Source organism: Bubalus kerabau, chromosome 13 (assembly GCF_029407905.1).
Source record: "Bubalus kerabau isolate K-KA32 ecotype Philippines breed swamp buffalo chromosome 13, PCC_UOA_SB_1v2, whole genome shotgun sequence".
Classification (NCBI taxonomy): domain Eukaryota; kingdom Metazoa; phylum Chordata; class Mammalia; order Artiodactyla; family Bovidae; genus Bubalus; species Bubalus kerabau.
The window spans coordinates 43,841,277-43,862,707 of NC_073636.1; the positions used below are offsets into that span (position 1 = coordinate 43,841,277).

At 42.0% G+C, this 21,431-nt stretch overlaps 2 pseudogenes; both read left to right on the top strand.

Annotated features, from left to right (window-relative positions):
- Window positions 1–3,765: 3,765 nt before the first annotated feature.
- LOC129624954 (dihydrodiol dehydrogenase 3-like) lies at window positions 3,766–19,186 on the top strand (annotated as a pseudogene).
- On the top strand, window positions 4,456–5,238 carry LOC129624955 (U4/U6.U5 small nuclear ribonucleoprotein 27 kDa protein-like; annotated as a pseudogene).
- Window positions 19,187–21,431: the final 2,245 nt, after the last annotated feature.

Here is a 21,431-nt window from a genome sequence, read left to right on the forward strand (position 1 = left end):
GACAGAGTTTATTTTCTTGGCCTCCAAAATCACTGCGGATGGTGACTGTAGCCGTTAAATTAAGATGCTTGCTTCTTGGAAGAAAAACTATGACAATCTAGATAACCTGTTTAAAAGCAGAGCCATCACTTTGCTGTCAAAGATCTGTAGGGTCAAAGCTATGGCATTTCCAGTAGTCATGTATGAATGTGAGAGTTGGACTGTACAGAAGGCTGAGCCCTGAGGAATTGATATTTTCAAACTGTAGTTTTGGAGAAGACTCTTGAGAGCCCCTTGGACAGCCAGGAGATCAAACCAGTCAATCCTGAAGGAAATCAATCCTGAATATTCATTGGAAGGACTGATGCTGAAGCTGAAACGTCAATATTTTGGCCACCTGATGTGAAGAACCAACTCATTGAAAAAGACCCTGATGCTGGGAAAGATTGAGGGCAAGAGGAGAAGGGGAGGACAGAGGATGAGATGGTTGGATGGCATCACTTACTCAATGGACATAAATCTGAGCAAACTCTGGGAGATAGTGAAGGACAGAGAAACCTGGTGTGTTGCAGTCCATAGGGTGGCAAAGAGTTGGACACAACTGAGAAACTGAACAAGAGAACTCTTCCATCTTCATCTTGTAGACTCTACTGAGATCTTCAGAGACAGACTATAGCATCTTAGAATCTTTTATCTAATGCTCCTATCTTCCCACTCCCACCTTCTCTTTGAATACAACCCTCCCAGTCACACATGTAAAGACTGTCATTATACTAGGGTTACCAGGTAAACCAAGAATGTCTTGCCTCTCAAGATTTTAATCAGCTTTACAAGATTGTTCCCAGACCAGGTTCAGAACCATGCCCCTGCAGTGGAAGCACAGAGTCCTCACCACTGGACCACCAGGAAAGTCCCAGGTTAAAGGAAATTTTTAGCCACAATTCATCACACCTACATTTTCGGCTCTCTTCTCCATCTCTTCTGCTTCTGGAACCCCTACACTGTGAATGTTAGTATGTTCTATTCCCTAGTTAATGTAACATTTTTCTTATGATTCTGTATTCTGGTAAATTATTTTGGTAAATTATTAACCTCTATCTCAATATCTGATCCTTTCAAGTTTTTTTTTAATTGTTTCATTTGACACAAATTCCTCTCTCTTCTCATTTTGCTTAGCTTCCTCCTTTTCTATTAAGTTAGGTGAAAAAGTTACCTGTCCTGGTTTTGTGGGACTGTCCTTGTGTGGACCTGTCCCTGTGCAGTCTGTGTGCACAAGGTTTTGGGGCAGAGCTGGAGCTGAGCTGGTCTGAGGTCACCCCTTCCCAGGGCGTGCTGGCAACTGTCACCTTGGTGGGAGGGGGAAGGGCAGGCTGGAGCCAGAAGCCAGTGTGAGCAAAGGCTTCTGTGCTCAGTGGCTGTCCCCACCCTACTGGGCCAGGCAAGTCCCAAGATGCTGGAGCAGAACTCTGAGGGTTGGGTCCAGACTGGTTCCAGTCTTTGAAAGTGTGCACCCTTGTAAGTGTGCACTCCCGTCCCCTGCACTGCACCTTTGCCCCAGCGGGTGGCAGAGCCGGAGGAAGGTGTGCAGGAGCAGCCCCTGGTGCGGGCAGCTGTGCATGTGGTGCAGCACTGACACACCGTCAGAGCCCCAGACCCTGCTCCTTGGGGCCCTCTGTGATGGCCGCCCTGCCCTGTCCAGATGTGTGTGTGTTCCTGTGTGTGTGTGTGTTCCTGTATGTGTGTATGTTTCTGTGTGTGTGTGTGTTTCTGGATGTGTGTGTTCCTGTGAGTGTGTGTTCCTGTGTGCATGTGTTCCTGTATGTGTGCTCCTGTGTGTGTATGTGTTCCTATATGTGTGTCCCTTTGTGTGTGTGTATTCCTGTGTGTGTGTGTGTTCCTGTGTGTGTTTCTGGATGTGTGTTCCTGTGTGTGTGTATTCCTGTATGTGTGTTCCTCTGTGTGTTTGTGTTTCTGTATGTGTGTTCCTCTGTGTGTTTCTGTGTGTGTGCATTCAGTTTGGTACTTGAAATAACAGGGAAAATCTCACTCTTGGTAGATTTGTTCCTTGTCATGACTTTTACTAGTTAGCTCGTCATGCTCCTAGTCCTCGGAGCAGCCCAACAGGAAAGCTACGGGTGGCTTAGTTCATTTCTGAGTCAGCATCTTACCTGGCTGAGACTGGCTATCTGATTCTGGTGAACTTATGACTGTTTTTGAATGTACTATGTCCCCCAAAGCCACACCCCCATTCTATTTAGGGTCTTTTAATACATTGTCTAGTCTATGTTTCCACCCTTATTCCTTTGTCCTTGGTTTCTTATGTATATATATATACATGTGCTTAGGTGTGCTTAGTCGCTCAGTCGTGTCCGACTCTTGTTACCCCATAGACTGTAGCACTGCCAGGCTTCTCTGTTCATGGGATTCTCCAGGCAAAAATACTGGAGTGGGTTGCCATTTTCTTCTCCAGGGGATCTTCCTGACCCAGGAATCGAACCTGGGTCTCCTGCATTGCAGGCAGACTCTTTACCAATTGAACTATGAGGGAAGCCCATATATATGTATATATACACACACACAAACATATATATATATATAGTTCCCCTGCAGCTGCAATAGGCATTCCAGGAACTCTTTAGTTTAAGCTTAGAGTTAAGTGGAACAGACACTAGTCCCCAGACAGCCCCCAAATAGGTTGGAATACTGCACATAAGGTTTTCTGTTATCACTCTGGATTGAGGGAGCAACTGGGAGCTCATCAAGATTGCACTACCCCAGGCAGGAGGAGGGTACAGGTGAATACTACATGATGAAATTTCCTTCCACTCTGTTCTGGATTTTTCCTAATTGCCTGTTCACTTTGTTGCTGTTGATCTGTGTTTGACTGTTTTCCAGACTCCTGTGAAGTTTTTCAGCTGATTTCTCTTTCTTTTCTTGTCTTTCCATGGGAGAGTTCAGTCCTCCCACCTCACCATTTTGCTGACATCACTGTACATGTTAAATTTTGTCTTCACAACGTTCTCGTGTATCAGTGCATCACAATTTCTGTTACTGTTTCCAGATTTGTTGCATTTTAATTTGTTTATAGGTTTTTCCTTTATGAATGATGTGGAGCAGTTAGTAAATTATGTAAAATATGTATCAGTGACATTATGAGAGTACCCTAAAAGTTATATAACTAGCTACAAGGGATCAACACTCAAAGTCTCTTTGAACACTGTGCATGGTATCCTAAGGCTATTTTCCAAAATGTCTCATTTCCATTTTCTGTTCAGGATTTCAGCAGTCAGGTCTGTAAAGCAATAATAATTTTGCTGTGGGAAATATAAAAGGGGAAATTTATTTTCATTTGAAGTTTTGATTCTTTATTAAGGGGTAACATTTTGAAAAATGCTATTAAACACTTTCAGATTGTGTGATTTGTGTATGTGTGTGTGTTCGTACTGAAAAGTAGTTTTTTCAATTGATGTTTGATTGAGATTGGGCTTCATAATAATAGAAAATTAAAAAATATTTATGTTGGAAGTTTCTAGTCTAACAAAGTCATAATTGCTCACCCAATCTCATCATTATATAATACGTGAGGTTATGTTGATAAAAAGAATCAAACAAGTTAACTGTGGTCAATCATCTCTGACTCCATAGGTACTAGTTTAATCATTCTTCTCCTACAATGTCACTGCTAACATTGGACAGTGCAGCTGGGGTGTTATGTTCTTGTTATTTATAACATTTGAAGGGAGAAGAAAAAAATCCCAGTCTGCTTACTCAGAGGAGCAACAGACAATGGATCTCAAAGGCCAGAAGGTGAAGCTTAATGATGGCTACTTCATTCCTGTCCTGAGATTTGGAACCTATCTACCTTCAGAGGTAACAGTACTGGTTGTGGGTTGACATATAAATAGTAGTGGATGTGACATGAGCAGAAGAGACTTGGGCTGTCAAGCACTGAGCTCCTGTGTGACTCTGGGAGGGTCATGTGGTTCCACCAACCAGGCTAGAACCATTTCCTCTGAAAGAGGAGAAAGCATTCAGCCTTCATTCTGCATCATGGTCTGAAGCTGTGCTTACCTGCAGATTACTCTGGGTTCTCCTCCAGTTTCCATCTCTTTCCCAGTTTGGCAGAAGAGGTGAGACTTGGCCATCAAGATCACCGACTGTCAGCTGCTTTGTTTTGAGGGGGATTGCTATGGTGGGGTTTCTCTGTATATTTCATTAGTTCCAGAACACTTTCCTTCTTCCAAAGACATGATCCAGAGAAGCATTTGAGGTGGAAGGTCCTGAAGATGAGGTGACTGAAAAATAATGGGAGAGAATTGCTTTTCTACCGTGGGATACAAATGTCCAAGCATTTAAGAAAAACCAGGAGCAGACACAACAGAGGGAAGTTAGACCAAATATCTATCTCCTTGAAATAGGAAAGATTCTGAATCACATAAAAAGAAATGGAGGACTTGTATTGGAGAAGGATTCCAAATGGGTCGCAGCCGCAGCCCTGCCCCACGGAGGGAGCGGAGGTGGTCCCGGTCCACATCCTGGGAAAGAGAACACAGGCGCCGAGAAAGGTCCCGGTTCCGGGAGCAAGATCGGAGAAGAAGCCGCTCTCGCTCCCCACCCCGAAGGCATTCCAGGTCCCCAAAACGACATAGATTCACATTTTCTCTTCTCAACTGAAAGAAAGAGGAGATGAGGAGAAGAAAGAAACAAAGAGCAAAGAACGTCAGATAACTGAAAAAGACTTAGAGGGCAAAACAGAGGAAGAAATAGAAATGACGAAGTTAATGGGATTTGCCTCCTTTGACTCCACAAAAGGGAAAAAGGTGGATGGCTCTGTAAATGCCTATGCCATAAATGTGTCTCAGAAGAGAAAGTATAGGCAGTACATGAATCCATAGGGTGGATTCAACAGACCTTTGGATTTCATTGCATGAACGGAAGTGTTGAAGAATGATGTTTTTTTTCTCTCATCTTGATCAGAACAGTGGATTTTTGTATTTAATATGCATCAAAAACAGGATCACAGTCCTTCCTCCTTGTAAAGTAAGAAAATTTTATTTATGATGTGTGTAGTTCACTTACCCTGCCTCAAAAAAAGAGAAGTTAAATATTACATTTTTTCCTTTAGGAAATATCATTTGGGGCAGTCATCAACCCCATTTTTTTGTCCTTGTTCCTATGGAAACTGTATACATATTTCTCTTGGATGCTCTTTATGACTTTTTAAAATATATAAAAGTAATTTGGAAGTAAGTTTCTCAAATAAAGCAATACTTTCAAAAAAAAAAAAAGAAATGGAACATTTATTCGGCATTATAAAAAAAATAATCTTGCCATTTGTAACCACACAGATGAACTGGGAGAACATTAAGCTAAGTGAAATAAGCCAGAAATAGAAAGATAAATACTACATGATATCTTTATAGGTGGATTCTCTAAAAGTGGAAGTTATAGAAGCAGAGAATAGGGAAATGGTGACCAGAAGCTGGTGTCAAGGCTGGGAAAAACGGAAAGATGTTGGTCAATGGTATAGACCTTCAGTTATAGGATGAATAAGCCTGAACAACTGATGTATAGCACAGTGACTATAGTTAAAGATAATGTGCTATAACTTGAGATTTTGTTAGATTAGATTTTAAGTCTTCTTACAAACAACCTTAATAGTTAGCTATGGGAGGTGATGGATCTGTTACCTAGCTTGATTGTGGTGATTATTAACTATGGATTCTTATATGAGAACATCACTTTGTGCACCTTGAATAGATACAGTTTTATTTGGTGCATTCTGTGTGGTTTCACTGGTAGACAGAGGTCTCAAATGTTTTCACTTGGTTTCTTGCTGCTTTTACCAGGCACCTTATATCTTTGTATATAAGTATACATCTCACAGTATAAATGCTACTCATGACTACAACTTAATCTGAGTCTTTTGGCTTCTAACAGCAAATCATTGAACCTGGAGGTGTTCTTGGGTCCTCTGAGGTCAGCAATCAACCACTGGTTGCCTGGGGTTGAAGGGTTCCTGGGTGTCCATGGAATAACTCACCAGGAATGTTCAGGGACACTATCATGGGTTCATCACCACACATATAGAACTAACCAAAGGCACAGAGCAAAGTCAATCCTTGGGAAGATCAAAGCTTGTACTTTAGCAATCTCTTAATCATGTGGGTATTCAACATTTTTGTTTATGTAGACGGCTAAGAGTGAATCTCAGGAAGTTACCCAATTTGCTATAGAGGTTGGGTTCCGCCATGTTTACTGTGTTCATGTGTACCAAAATGAAGAGCAAGTTGGCCAGGCCATTCGAAGCAAGATTGCAGATGGCACTGTGAAGAGAGAAGACATATTCTACACTTCAAAGGTGCTATGCATGTTGTGTGTGAACATGTGATTGTGCGAAGGTGACAATTATATAATAGGATCATTTGTTTGGTGGTCTATGCTTATTGGTAAATTCCTAAAGTATTAGAATTCCCTGGTGGTTCAGTGCTTAAGACTTGGTGCTTTAATGCCATGAGCCCATATTTGATCCCTGGTCAGGGGAGTAATATCCCACAAGCCTCACAGTAAGGCAAAAAAAAAAAATACCTGAAGTATTATTAATAAAACTTCCATTCTTTAATCTCTACAGCTTTGGTTAACTTCCCTTCGACAAGAGTTGGTCCGACCAGCCTTGGAAAAGTCACTGAAACTTTTCAACTGGACTATGTCCATCTCTATATTATTCATTTTCCACTGGCTGTGAAGGTTGGAAATATGTGTGATCACATCAATTTTATTTCTTGTGTTAGAATGTGCATCATTACATGGATTGTTGCATTAAGATTTGTCTTAGTAGGTTGAAGGGATGATTACAGTAGAGTAGAATCTCCCAAACAATAATTTGTGATCATCTTTTTACTGAGTTTCTTTGAATCCCTTACATGCCTCCCAGAGAAAGGAGTTAATAATCTGAGAGTCTCTACCAGAAAAACTTGAGGAAGTAGAAGCAGGCCAGTTCTGCACACAGTCCTGAATATGACTCCTGGGTCCCTGGGGATTTCAAGAACCAAGAGTTTGATGCAGCGGTGGTGAGCATGACACTGCCTTACATTGAACATGATGAGTTTCTCTTGTCTTTCACCCTTTCAAATTGAGCATATTTGGTGGTGCTCCCTCTGGCTGCGTCTAAACTTTGTTCCTTTACAAGGACTTGGGAGAGATTGCCTCCTCTCTTGCCTGACTTCATGATGAGGTTTGTAGACTGCACTTAGCTGTTAAGAATGGTTTACGGAGAACTCTTGATTTTAAGTTACAAAAAGCAGTTCAAACCATCTGATGCACAATAACTTAGTGGACTATGTAGATGACAAGTCATAGCCACAGACAGATTGGGGATTTGCAGTACTCTTCAGGAATGTCTCCTAATTTCAACCAATTTCTATGCCTTATCAGGATGTTACTCATGGTTTGCTAATTTTTTCTGAAAATTTTCTACTGATGGCAAATATGACCTTGGGGCAGCTCAAGGTCCATGGCCATGAACATTTGAGACCCTTGATCTTCCACAATGGTCTCAAAGACCATTGATCTTCGAGACCTTGATCTTCCACAATCCGTACCAACTTAAGGAGAGTCTTGCTGGTTCATGTGCCTGCCCTAGGGCGTCTGATGCTCAGAGGGAAAAGGAAATCTGATTATCTAGCCCAGGTTGAGTTTGAAATTTTTATTCTGGAAATAAAGCCATGTAACTTACTGCTATTCTCAGATCAGAGATATTTCAAAAGAGGAAGTACAAGAACCGACAAAATTCACAGAAGTCACTTGAAGTTCTTTTTTAGGACCTAGAAAAATTGTACTTATTACAACATGTATTGAGTGTAAAAAAGTAGAATAAGCTTCCCTCCTAAAGACCTTGCTTATATCTCCATATGCAATCACTTTGCAAATATTAGTATCTAGAAAGTTGTAAACCTACCTCATGTAGGTTTAATCCTGGGTGCCTGGAAGCCTTGCTAAATGTGGAGAAATTATTTTGTACATGTCTAAAATGACTTCTAATCGAGCCAGGGGAGGAATTATACCCAAAAGATGAAAATGGAAAACTGATACCTGACTCAGTGGATCTCTGTCACACATGGGAGGTGAGTTCCAAGAGTAGAGAGTTAAAGGAGGAGCCAGGAGAGGGGAAACCTCCATCAATTCTTCTGCCTGTGAGCATGGGCTGTGGGCCATCAGACTCAGCAGTTCATGAACTCTAATGGATGTGATCCTGGGGTTTTGTGGGGAGGAAACCGTTGCTGAAATGTTCACAGAGAGGAACAGAGGAGGAGAATCTGGGACAGTGATTTCCTTCCATGTGATATGTGTTCTCCAGGGTTTTCCAAGGAGGAGATGGCAATTCTTTTTTTGTCATGCAGCAGTTCATGAACTCCAAGGGATGTGATGCTGGGGTTGTGGGGAGGAAACCATTGCTGAAATGTTCACAGAGAGGAACAGAGGAGGAGAATCTGGGACAGTGATTTCCTTCCATGTGATATGTGTTCTCCAGTGTTTTCCAAGGAGGAGATGGCAATTCTTCTTTTTGTGTCATGCCATTCTTCCCCTCTTTCCTTCTTGATAATCAATGCTAATTCTTCTGGATGACACTTTTTACAGATTTTTTTCAGCTTTTATTCTTGCTCTATTGCTCATTCCAAGTGATTTTTCAGCACCCATCCGTCTCCAGACCCTGGAGAAGTGTAAGGACGCAGGGCTGACTAAGTCCATCGGGGTGTCCAACTTCAACCACAAGCAGCTGGAGAAGATCCTAAACAAGCCGGGGCTCAAGTACAAGCCTGTTTGCAACCAGGTGAGCAGCTTGGCTCCTCTCCCTCCTGCTCTTTACAACCTCCTTCTTTCCCTGGAGCCTGATATCTCTCTGTCCTCTCCTCCTGTTCATCCGACCTTTGTGGGTCAAAGGATTCTAGAGAGCAGAGCCTGTCTGGACTTTGTGAATGAAATCCATAACGATATCTCTGATAAAGTCTGGGTAGATAGGTGTGGAGGGTTTCCTCGTAAACTGTGGGTAGAATCCAGAGCTAGAGGAAGGAGGCATTTCCCTGGGATGGAAGGATGACCAGACTGAGGGTGAAAGTGGCTTGGAGCGAACTGCAAGCAGGAAGGAAGACCATGAAAACCTGGAATGGATTCATGTTGAGGTTTGACAGAAACCAGCAATATTCTGTAAAACAAACATTCTTCAGTTAAAAATAAATTAATTAAAATAAAACTGGAATGGGAAGTAATAAAGATACAAATCAGCTGAGATGGGTGTTAAGCGTTCGTGTGGGGTTCTGTTGGCTGAATCCAAAATCTTGGTGGCTTAGCATTTATGAGTCTCAACAGGGAGCACAGAACAGAAAAATGTGCTGGAGATGATGGAAATCATCCAGGTTAGAGGGTTAATTTAAAGGCTCATGGTGATGCTAACATTACATGAAATATTTACTCAGAAGCATTTACTCAAATGTAGAGCCCACCTTTTGATTATTCAGTGTTAGACTGGTTTTCCCATCCATGTCTATCATAAAATTAACTGTATAAACACACTTTTTTTCTATTTCTCTCTTGGTGTTGATATTTCCAGCTTACATCTTTTTCTGTCACATTAATAATGCCTTTCCATATAATCTGACACTCTTCTCTGTTGACATTCTACAGGTGGAATGTCACCCTCATCTCAACCAGAGGAAACTGTTGGATTTCTGCAAGTCACATGATATTGTTCTTGTTGCCTATGCTGCCCTGGTGTTGGGGGCCAGCATGAGGCACTCCGCCCAGGGCAAAGGTCATGAGGAAGGAGGCTGGACATACGCAAAGGCGGGATCGAGCCTCAGGAGTCTCCCTGGAAATCCTCAAGCATCTACCCCCATAACCAGAGCCTGCCTACTTTACTACTTTACGCTCTCCCCTACACCTCTGACTTTACGGGGGGCTGTCCCCCACCACCTCTTTCGGAGAAGGAGTTAACTTAGAGCTCCAGTTAATAATAATTCCTGGGCATGATAGGATTGTTTTAACCTACAAACTCCTCTGAAGGTTCTCTAGCCTGCCTGACAGGCTTGTCCAGCCACATGTGATTGCTCACAGCCTCCCAACCGTGAGAGGCACGAGATGCTTTAAACCTTCTAAAAACAGGTTTCTTAGAAAAGTTAGAAAGCTATTAGTATAAGTATAATGGGCTGATTAGAAATTGTATTGGTGAAGGGTTTTTTCATTTGTTGAGCCAATGTTTGTTGCTAAGACTCCATATCCCCTGCCCTTAACACACATTAATGAATATATAGAAGAAATAAGTATTAACCTTTGATATAAATCACGTTAGACCTTAGGCTAAGTAAATTCTTTCCTTAACTAAAACCCACTACACCCTCACCCTATAGGAATGTAACTTTATTTGGGTGGTGTCTGTTTAAGAATAATCACCCCTGGAGAAATAAGTGTCCTGGTTTACTGACCGCTGTCACAAGGAGAGGGTCATAAATTGTCAGCAGGCCCCCCTGGCTAGAAGATGATGTAACACCCCTAAGACCTCTGTATACATTTGTATGAAGCACCTGACTTTGATAAACGTCAGGACTGCTGACCCCGCGTGACTTTTGCATAACATCTCAGTGTATAAAAGTAGACCATGGAAAATAAAGAATTGGGATCAGTTCCTCGAAAGACTGGTCTCTCCATGTCTCTCTCTCACTCTGGCTGAGTCTCCATCTGGAGCGTGGAACCCACCATGCTTACTAATTATGCCTGGGCTTCTAAGATCTGACCGGGGAGGCCTCAGTGTCTCCTCTCCTTCGGGAGAGCGGAAGGACGCCTGTGGCCTACGTAAGTGGTGCAAACTTCTTGTCTTTAAGTTTTATTGGTCTCCCACGTAAACCAAGCTACTCAGCCTCTTTTCTCCACTGAATTTTCCTACTGAGCTATCCTTATTCTATTACTCTTTATATCTTTAATTAATATCTAATTGAAGCTATTGTATCCTGATCCTCGCTTACGCCGTCTCTCCTTCGAATACCCTGGATCAGCCGGGGCTGGACCCCGGCACCCTGGGTTCCCAAAGACTAAAAGAATGGTATTGAACCCTAATGAAGACAACAAGTAGTATATGTAAAATTCAATTTTTGATAAATAGTTTAAATCGTATATTACTCAGATAACTCATAGGCAGAGGGGATAAGCAGGGAAGGATGGAATGAATCCTTCTCTTTTATCTTCCCATCACCCAGCCAATTTTTCTACATTGTATTAGATTTTTGACCCATAAATAACAAATCTCTGCATTAAAATCTATATATAATCCCCCAGTTGAGACCAGAGACACAAACTCATATCATGATTTACTTATTTATTCAACAATGAACATATTTCTAAAAATACATGTCTAAACCTCACATATCTTTTATCTAAAATTGGGATAATAATATGTAACTTCCACGTCTATCATGATAACAAATTTCAATATGAACCATTTTTGTAAACATCTATAGAAAATTGCATAATATAAATAATGATGAAATGAATAGTTCTATATTTTGGACTATTCAACTTGTATCAATACCTGTGAAAAGTAACAATTAAAAAAAAATTTCCCAGTCTTTTTCCATCACCATTTCTTTTTGTGCCATTGTACAAACTTTAGAGCTATGAATGGAGAAAAACAACAAATGAGAATTAAAAAAGGAAAAAAAATCCACGAGTTTGGGAGTTCTGGTCTCACTCAAACATGCATCCAAATGACTGGGAGAACTTTGTAAACACAGATTAGGAGGTGCCACCATTGAAGTTCTGATTAGGTGTGTCTGCATTTAAGCCGGGAATTTGTATTTCTAACAAGATCCCCAGTAATGCTGATGGTTTTAGTACGTGGACCATGGTTTGAGAAGCACTGGTAAAGAGTGGACATACTTCGTCTGTTTGGTGAAACTACTCACAAACTGAGTACTTGGTCTCAGCTCCTCAGCATTTCTGAATTTCCTTCCAGGGTGAACCTGAACCTGCCCGTTCTCTTGGAGGACTTGGTTCTTTGTGCCATTGCCAAAAAGTACAAGCAAACCCCAGCTCTGGTTGTCCTTCACTACCAGATACAACGTGGAGTTGTGGTTCTGGCCAAGAGTTACAACAAGAAGCAGATCAAAGAGAACGTACAGGTGATGAGTTGGGGCTGTAGGCAGAGGGGTCCTAAGGAATATCCTTCATTCTTTGTCTCTCTCTCAAGACTTTCTTTGAATCAAGACAAGTTACCAGTTCTTCCCCATGCACGAATGTGTTGTGTGTGTTCCTGGTGATTTTCTCCTCCTGATGTGGCAACAGGAGAGGCGGCATGGCAGGAGAGTGTTCAGGTTGGACAGAAAACAGAGATTTTAGTTTCAGAGTTATGTTAGCCATTTAATCTGTCATCTTCTGCAAATGACATCTTATTTTCTTTGTTATCAGTTGATGAAATTGCAATATGTGATTTTTTTTAGACCATTTGAACTGCTCTAACAAAATATCACAGATTGAGTGGCTGAGAAAAATTGAAATTTATTTCTCACAGTTTTGAAGCTGGAGATCTGAGTCAGGGTTCCTGTGTGGTCAGATGAGGGCCCTCATCCAGGTCACAGTTTTCTCTTTCAATCTTAATATCATGGAGAGGGCAACAGAGCTCTCCCAAGTCTCTTACATGAATATGCTATTTTAAAATCTCATTCGTGAGAGCTCCACTATCATGAGCTTTCAAAGGCTCCATTTCTAACAACATCAAAATGTAAATTTCAGTTCAGTTCAGTTCAATCGCTTAGTCATGTCTGACTCTTTGTGACCCCATGGACCACAGCATGCCATAGCTCCCTGTCCATCACCAACTCCCAGACTTTACCCAAACTCATGTCCATTGAGTCAGTGATGCCATCCAACCATCTCATCCTTTGTTATTCCCCTCTCTTCCTGCCCTCAATCTTTCCCAGCATCAGGGTCTTTTCCTCAAATGAGTCACCTCTTTGCATCATGTGGCCAAAGTATTGGAGTTTCAGCTTCAACATCAGTGCTTCCAATGAACACTGAGGACTGATCTCCTTTAGGATGGACTGGTTGGATCTCCTTGCAGTCCAAGGGGCTCTTAAGAGTCTTCTCCAACACCACAGTTCAAAAGCATCAGGTCTTCGGCGCTCAGCTTTCTTTATAGTACAACTCTCACATCCATACATGACTACTGGAAAAACTATAGCCCTGACTGCTGCTGCTGCTGCTGCTAAGTTGCTTCAGTCGTGCCCGACTCTGTGCAACCCCATAGACGGCAGCCCACCAGGCTCCCCTGTCCCTGGGATTCTCCAGGCTAGAACACTGGAGTGGGTTGCCATTTCCTTCTCCAATGCATGAAAGTGAAAAGTGAAAGAAGTCGCTCAGTCATGTCCAACTCTTAGTGACCCCATGGACTGCAGCCTACCAGGCTTCTCCATCCATGGGATTTTCCAGGCAAGAGTACTGGAGTGGGGTGCCATTGCCTTCTCCAATAGCCCTGACTAGACGGATCTTTGTTGACAAAGTAATGTCTTTGCTTTTTAATATGCTGTCTAGGTTGGTCATCACTTTCCTTCCAAGGAGTAAGCATCTTTTAATTTCATGGCTGGAATGACCACCGGCAGTTACTTTGGAGCCCAGAAAAATAAATTCAGCCACTGTTTCCCCATCTATTTGCCATGAAGTGATGGGACCAGATGACATGATCTTCATTTTCTGAATGTTGAGCTTTAAGCCAACTTTTTCACTCTCCTCTTTCACTTTCACTATAGTTGGACAGAAAATAGAGAATATAGCTCCAGTGCTATGTCTCCAATTTATTCTGTCGCATTGTACAAATGATATCTTATTGTCTTTTTCTCAACTGATGAAATTGCATTATGTGATTTTTTTAGGCTGTTTCGTGTGTTTTAACAAGATACTACACACTGAGTGACTGAGAAAAAATTGAAATATGTTTCTCACAGTTCTGAAGCTGAAGGTCTGAGATCCGTGTGGTTGGGTGATGGCCCTCCTCCAGGTCACTGGCTTCTCCTTGAATCTTAACATGGTGGTGGGGCCAACAGAGCTGTCCCAAGTCTCTTACATGATATTATTTAAATCTCATGCATGTGGGCTCTATGATTATGTCCTAATCACCTCTCAAAAACTCCTAACACCATCAAGATGTTAATTTGGGGGCACAAAAATTATGGCAGTGATCTTTAACCTCCTAATTGTGGTTTTATCTTGTATTTCCATGAATACTATAAGGTTTTACTTCACACATTTAATCTTCTTGAGTTTCTGCTGTTGCAAAGTTCCTGTTCAAGACTGTGCCTATTATTGCTAAGCTGTCTGTGTTTTGATTTCTGTGTAGGAGACCATTATTGTACCTTAGCATAGTTGTACAGGAAACTCTCCCCAGAGAGTTAATGCAGAGATCATTTCTGCATCTCTTGATTCTGTGGTTTGACAATCAGCCAGCTCTCAGCTAAGCAGTTGTCCTCTAGGCTGGGCTTTCCTGGGCATTTGCAGTTCAAGGCTTTACCAGCTGGATGTGACTCTTGTTAGAGGAGCCTGCATGCTTCTCTGTATATTTTTTCATATATATTTAGCTAGACTGTGACAACTATCTCAGCACAGCCCTATGATCCCAAGTCAGTCAGTCAGTTCAGTTACTCAATCATGTCTAACACTTTGCAACCCCATGGACCTCAGCACGCCAGGCTTCCCTGTCCATTACCAACTCCTGGAGTTTACTCAAACTCATGTCCATTGAGTCGGTGATGCCATTCAACCATCTCATCCTCTGTTGTCCCCTTCTCCTCCTGCCTTCAATCTTTCCCAGTATCAGGGTCTTTTCCAGTGAGTCAGTTCTTTGCATCAGGTGGCCAAAGTATTGGAGTTCCAGCTTAAGCATCAGTCCTTCCAATGAATACCCAGGAATAATTTCCTTTATGATTGACTGATTTGATCTCCTTGCAGTCCAAGGGACTCAAGAGTGTTTTCCACACCATAGTTCAAGAGCATCAATTCTTCAGCACTAAGCTTTCTTTATAGTTCAAATCTCACATCCATACATGACAATTGGAAAAACTATAGCTTTGACTAGATGGGCCTTTGTCAGAAAAGTGATGTCTCTGCTTTTTAATATGCTGTCTAGGTTTGTCATAGCTTTTCTTTCAAGGAGCAAGTGTCTTTTAATTTCCCAATTATGATCCCAAGCCAGGGAGTAGGAAAAAATCCTCTTCATGTCTAACTCAAAATGCACCATTTCTTCTGGCAAATTTCACTGCCCAATTCAAGTTATGGGTCAGGCCAAGTCAAGGGTCAATTATATAGTCCCCTGAAAAATTGTTTTGTGTTTGCATTCAAATTTGGTTCTGAAATACACCTGGGACTGATTTTCTAATATGATATAAAATGATTACCTATTTTTTTTATTTAAATGGAAATCTACGTGTCCACGTTTTCCACAGATTTTCACTGCCAACTCTGTCATGTATCAAATATTCATAAATACATTTCTGGCCTCTCCCTTATATTTAACTATTCAGTTTTCGGTACTCTATTACAAAAGTATAAAATAAGTCTTGCTTTTCAGAATGGCATATTTTTCTTCTTTAAGGCTATCTTGATTGCTCTTGACTAGCTATTTCTTATTTCAAACTTAGTATTACTTTACTGAATTTCACAAAATAATACGTGTTTAAGTCTTTGGTTCATATTGCACTGAAACACTTACATCACTTTGGAGAAAATGAATTTCTTGACAAAATTGAGCTTTCCATTTCAAAATTATGATATGAATTTTTAATTATTTAGGTGTTCTCTAATGTCTTAAACACTTTTCATAACTTTCTCCACAAAGGCATTTACATAAAGTTTTTTAGATTCAATCATAGGGAATTACTTTGCCAACAAAGGTCCATCTAGTCAAGGCTATGGTTTTTCCAGTGGTCATGTATGGATGTGAGAGCTGAACTGTGAAGAAAGCTGAACGCTGAAGAATTGATGCTTTTGAACTATGGTGTTGGAGAAGACTCTTGAGAGTCCCTTGGACTGCAAGGAGACCCAACCGGTCCATTCTAAGGGAGATCAGTCCTGGGTGTTCTTTGGAAGGAATGATGCTAAAGCTGAAACTCCAGTACTTTGGCCACCTCATGCGAAGAGTTGACTCATTGGAAAAGACTCTGATGCTGGGAGGGATTGGGGGCAGGAGGAGAAGGGGACAACATAGGATGAGATGGCTCGATGGCATTACCAACTCGATGAACGTGAGTTTGAGTGAGCTCTGGGAGTTGGTGATGGACATGGAGGCCTGGTGTGCTCCAATTCATGGGGTCGCAAAGAGTCAGACATGACTGAGCAACTGAACTGAACTGATAGGTAATGAGTATGTTTGATATCAGATTATTGAATAGGTTTTCATGGAGGAACCTCCTTCTGACACTGCTTCAGCTGAATCCTGTCACCTTTAGGGCGTGTTGGGTGGAGTTAATTAGTCTAATGTTGGCTCAGGTTCAGTATTGAGTCAGGAGTGTCCAACGACTGTGCTTGGTAAAAGAAGATTTTAATTTGTTTGTTTTTTCAAGTGATTCACTTAGAAAGATAAGGGACTGATGCACTGTAACATTTGTGAGATGGACAGAGAAGAAGAAGGTGTGGAAAGGAGAGGTGAGAACTCAGCAAATGCTCCCAGGCTTGTTCACCTGGAAGCTGAGGACAGACACGGCTTCCCTGTCCCCTCTTCTTGTCTCCATCCAGTAGGAAAGTCCTCCAGTCCCCAGGGGGAGGCCAGTTTTTGGGGGAGTAAACATGGTTCTTTTCTTTCTTCCATGTGTTTGACTTTGAACTGACTCTGGAAGACATGAAAGCAATTGATGGCCTCAACAGAAATAGAAGATGCTATGAATTTCTACCGTAAGTGACTTGCAGATGTTTCACACATATGTTATTTTCTGTAGCAGGCAGTTCAGTAGGGGAACTAAGTTTTTTACAGCTTAATTCTTGGAAGACAGTCCTGATTTCCAGCGTAGGAATAAACCAGGGGCTTCCTGCAGACCTTACACCAGAGGTTTCCTCTAGGGGTTCATCTCTGACCAACCAAAATGTGACTGGAGCCCAGAAGAGCACATCAATAAAATCCTGAGTTCACATCATAGTGAATTCACTACTTTGTGCCCCTGACCCCTGTGCCTGGTGTACCTCCTCTCAGGGCCAAGAGACTCAGGAAACAGAGGGCACAGTGTCTGCAGCCCAGTCTTCTTTCAGGGACTTGTGAACATGTTTCATCTTTAATTCTTTTTACATCAGGGGAAAATAATTATATTAATAATAACTATATAATAATGAATCCATCATGCATTACATTTATGTTTTGTTGTTGTTGTTTAATCTCTAAGTCCTGTATAACTCTCTACCATCGCATGCTCTATAGCCCAACAGGCTCCTCTGTACTTGGGATATCCCGGGCAATAACACTGGAGTGGATTGTCATTTCAGTCTCCAATGGATCTTGCTACCATAGGGGCCGAACCTGGGTCTCCTGCTTGGCAGGTGGATCCTTAACCACTGAGCAACCTGGGAAGAAGGCATTCATATTATGCCTAACAAAATTACAAAATGTATTGTTGATATTTTTTATGAAGGATGGTCTCATGAAATCCAATGTGTATCTGTGCTACGAAGTCACAGGGGGCCTGCATTCCACCCTGTCCCCTAAGTGTCTGGTGGATTTTCTCCCTAAAGGGCATTTTTTCTCCAAAACATCATCCATTTCTTTCAAATTGGTTTCCTCATTGGCCTTTCTTCCCTGTTACAACTCCCACATCCTCATCCTTGTTATCTCACAAAGCTGAATTACCAGTAGATCATGAGCTTAACTGACCCTCCAGTGAGAGACTGCTGTGTCCTTAGCAGGACACACCCAGGTAAGATCATCTGGGTCTTCTGCTTTCTTGAGTAAAGACTCACACCTGTGTTGTATTTGTTCATCAGTGTGTTCATCATCCACTGTGGAGTCTCTACCTCCTGTACTTTGACTTAGTCACTAACATGGGATTCCAGCTGCCTAATTACTGCAGGAAGATGTCAAGACTGAAGAGACAGATGACTGATGAAACAAGGAGAAGCTGGAAAGGAGTTTAGAGAGAAATGAATACAAATTATTGGTAAAATGAAGCTTTTTATTTTTTTTCCAATGAAGGATCTCAAAACTCCCTATTGCTTGTAAGCTGTATCATGCTTCTGAGAAAAGCCGTGATGAAAGAAAAAATGTGAAAGGTTATTTTTCTGTATGTAGGAGCTCTTAAGTATAATTCTATATTCTTCTTCATTAGGCTGTGAATGCCTAGACTTACTCATCTTTGTGGGCTCGGGTCAACAGTACAGCTCCTGGCACTTGGAATTGCTCAGAGTGCACTTTTTAATGAATTGAAAAGGACAAGTTCAGAAAGAAAAGTAAAAAGATGGAAAAAAAAAAAAAAGGAAAACAGCAGTAATACTAATTTCTGAGTAACAAGTGTTTTAATATATTATAAATTAAGAAGGGAATATTCCCTCTTTGAGCTGTGTGATTATTCAGGTGCTTGTGGTAGCTCTCCAATAGAATACAGGTTCCTTAATGCAGGCCCTCTGCATTTATGGAGTGTTCACTTGCTTATCCATGGGTGTATGAAAAAGGGCAGCTAATTCGCTCACTGGCCACCTTTTCATCATCTAGGGGCAGAAGTTTCACCTGTGTCTAAGATGGTCACTACAGTTATTGCCAGGTCTTGTGGTCTCATATAAATTGTAACGAGTCAAACTACCTGTCACTGTGGAGTGAATATCACATATGGATGTTGGGACTGGACGTGCAGATGCCGTGTGCACATGGAGCAGACACCGCATGTGTGCTTGTTGGGGGAGAACGAGGGATGTGTTTGTAGATTTAGAGTTTTAGCCCATCCTGACCACATCATAGAGTAATGCTCTATGACAACATGACTGATTTAATAAATGAATCCTTCTCCTTCTCTTTCAGTGGTGTTGGTCACCCTGAGTATTCATTCTTTGAAGAATATTGACTCTCAACTCTCACTGAGATTCTTTAAGAATTTCTTGCATCACTTTTGTATTTGGTGGAGGTACTTAAATGAAGTGTCTGAACTTTTGAAAGCTTGCCTTTCCTTTTTTAAAAATAAAAAGTTTATGAAACAATAAAGACTTCAAGTAAGACTCTTGTTTCTGATCATTAAAATAATACCTCCAAATTGTAGAAAATTTGGAAAATAGAAGGGACAAGATAGAAAATAAAGATAAGTTGTGTTTACCCATTTAAAAATACTTACCTTTGGTATATTTACCTTGTGATTTTCCTAGACAAATATGTGCATTTGTTTACTTACAAAGACAAATAAACTTCAATCGACAGGTTGTATACTTCTTTTGAAACTTAGCATAAGTATCTCGGTAAGCTAAAAGAATGATTTTAAAAAATCAGGTGTTGTATTTTGCTTCCTGTAAAGCAGCACATTTTACTCATTTATATAATTTCTTAATTGTCTGCCCATGCTTAGCATTTTGATGAATTCTTACATATTTTGAGTTTGTTCATTGGTCATTCAGCAAAACTTTATTGAATATTCTTCAGAAAGACATTTTTTCATCAAAAAATGTCAATAAGTGAAATAAATTCTTGAGCTTTAGGTCTCGTGGAGAATGAGACTGTGAATGGTATCAGGAGAATTTAGCTGTTAGAAATGGGTATGTGTCTGTTGAGATAGTTCTGCATAACATCTTGCATTTCTGTACATCTATTAGGCAGAGACATCAACTACCCTTCATCCCACACAACTTTTCATTTCTACAAAACAGCCTTGAAGATAGAGACAGTGGTTCCTGCATTTCTCTGGAACAGAAAATGCTTATTCCAGGAAGGAAGAGTGTTCATGGAACATTTAAGGGCCAGAAAGTCTGCTCATGTGTGTGAGTTTAGTGAGGTGGGGAGACAGGGGCTGAAAGCAAGTCAGAGAGCCTATGGGGCAGGGGGTCATTGTCACATAGGCTTTTAAAGGACTTTACTGTGAGGGAAATGGAGAAGGATACTTTCAGAACACTGCTCCTTGGGCCACTCTCTGATAGCTGATGGCCACACTGGCCTGTCCAAATGTCCTGCCTGTCTGAGCTGGCTCTGTACCCCACACTGCCCACTCTGCCCAGCATGGGTGGCCCTCACCCTGGGAGGAGTAAACGGGATCCAGAGGCCCCGAGGGGGCATCTGTGGGCTGGGGGGCACATGGGCTGCCCAGTAAACTGGCCAAGTCCTGAACAATGTCCGGCTGCCTCCTTGGCCTGTTCCAGGAGCATAAGCGGGTGCGTGTCTCAGGAGAGGAGTCTGGTTCCTGGGCCTCCTGTGCGTCCACCTGGGTTCACAATAGCTGCGGGGCTGCGACCTCGCGGGGTCGTCCCAGGGCTGCAGTGCCCAGTGTGTGGTGTGCACGGGTCTCTCCAGGGAGGACCTCTGAGCCCCTGTCCCCCCTTCTCATCTGGGGCCCTCTTATGGGCTCAGTCCTTGTCTTCCGGCTTCTCTTCCCTTCCCACTCAGCTCTGTGGGGATGGTTCTTTACAGCCTTGGTGTGGAGGAGTCTTCCTGCTTGTGTTGTGTGTTTTCAAGAGATGGGACCCGCTAATGTGCTTCTGGGGGAGCTGAGCTCAGCATCCTCTTGCCCACCTGGAGCTCCTCCCCAGGACAGTGTGTGATACTCACTGTGCTCTAAGTGTGGCCCCTGTGATTGTTCAGGAAGAGTCGGTGCCGATTTCTTTTCTTCCTTTCATGGATCAGGCTTTTCTGGTAGGGCAGTGGTAAAGAATCTGTCTGACAGTGCAGGAGATACGGGTTGCATCCCTGATCCAGGAAGATCCACTGGAAAAGGAAATGGCAGCCCACTCCAGTATTCTTGCCTGGAGAATACCATGGACAGAGTAACCTGTGGGGTCCATGGGGTCACAATAGAGGGGTCTTGACTTAGCGACTAAACAGTAACAGAACAGTTTCATGGCGCATGTTTTTCTCTCTTTTTTTCCTCTCTGTCTCTTTTTTTAGCTTTGTTGTTTCACCTTTCTTTATTGTACGCCTTTTCTCTCTCTCCCTCTGTGTGTTCATGACTGGGTACTTGAACAAGTACAGCACACCCACTGTTTGCATATTTGTACCACATCCAGTTTGTCCTTCACTAGGTGATGTGGTATGTCCCTGTTCTGGGGTCAGCCCAACAGGAGTCTAAGGGAAACTCAGGTCATTTCTGAGTCAACAACTTACCTGGTCCATGAGTGGCTTTCTGATTCTGGGAAATTTATGATTGTTTTTGAATGCCTTACTATACCCCAAATCCACACCCCAATTCTATCAGGGCTTTACATGGTCTTGTGTGTGTCTCTACCCTTAGTCCCTGGCCCTGGCCCCATAC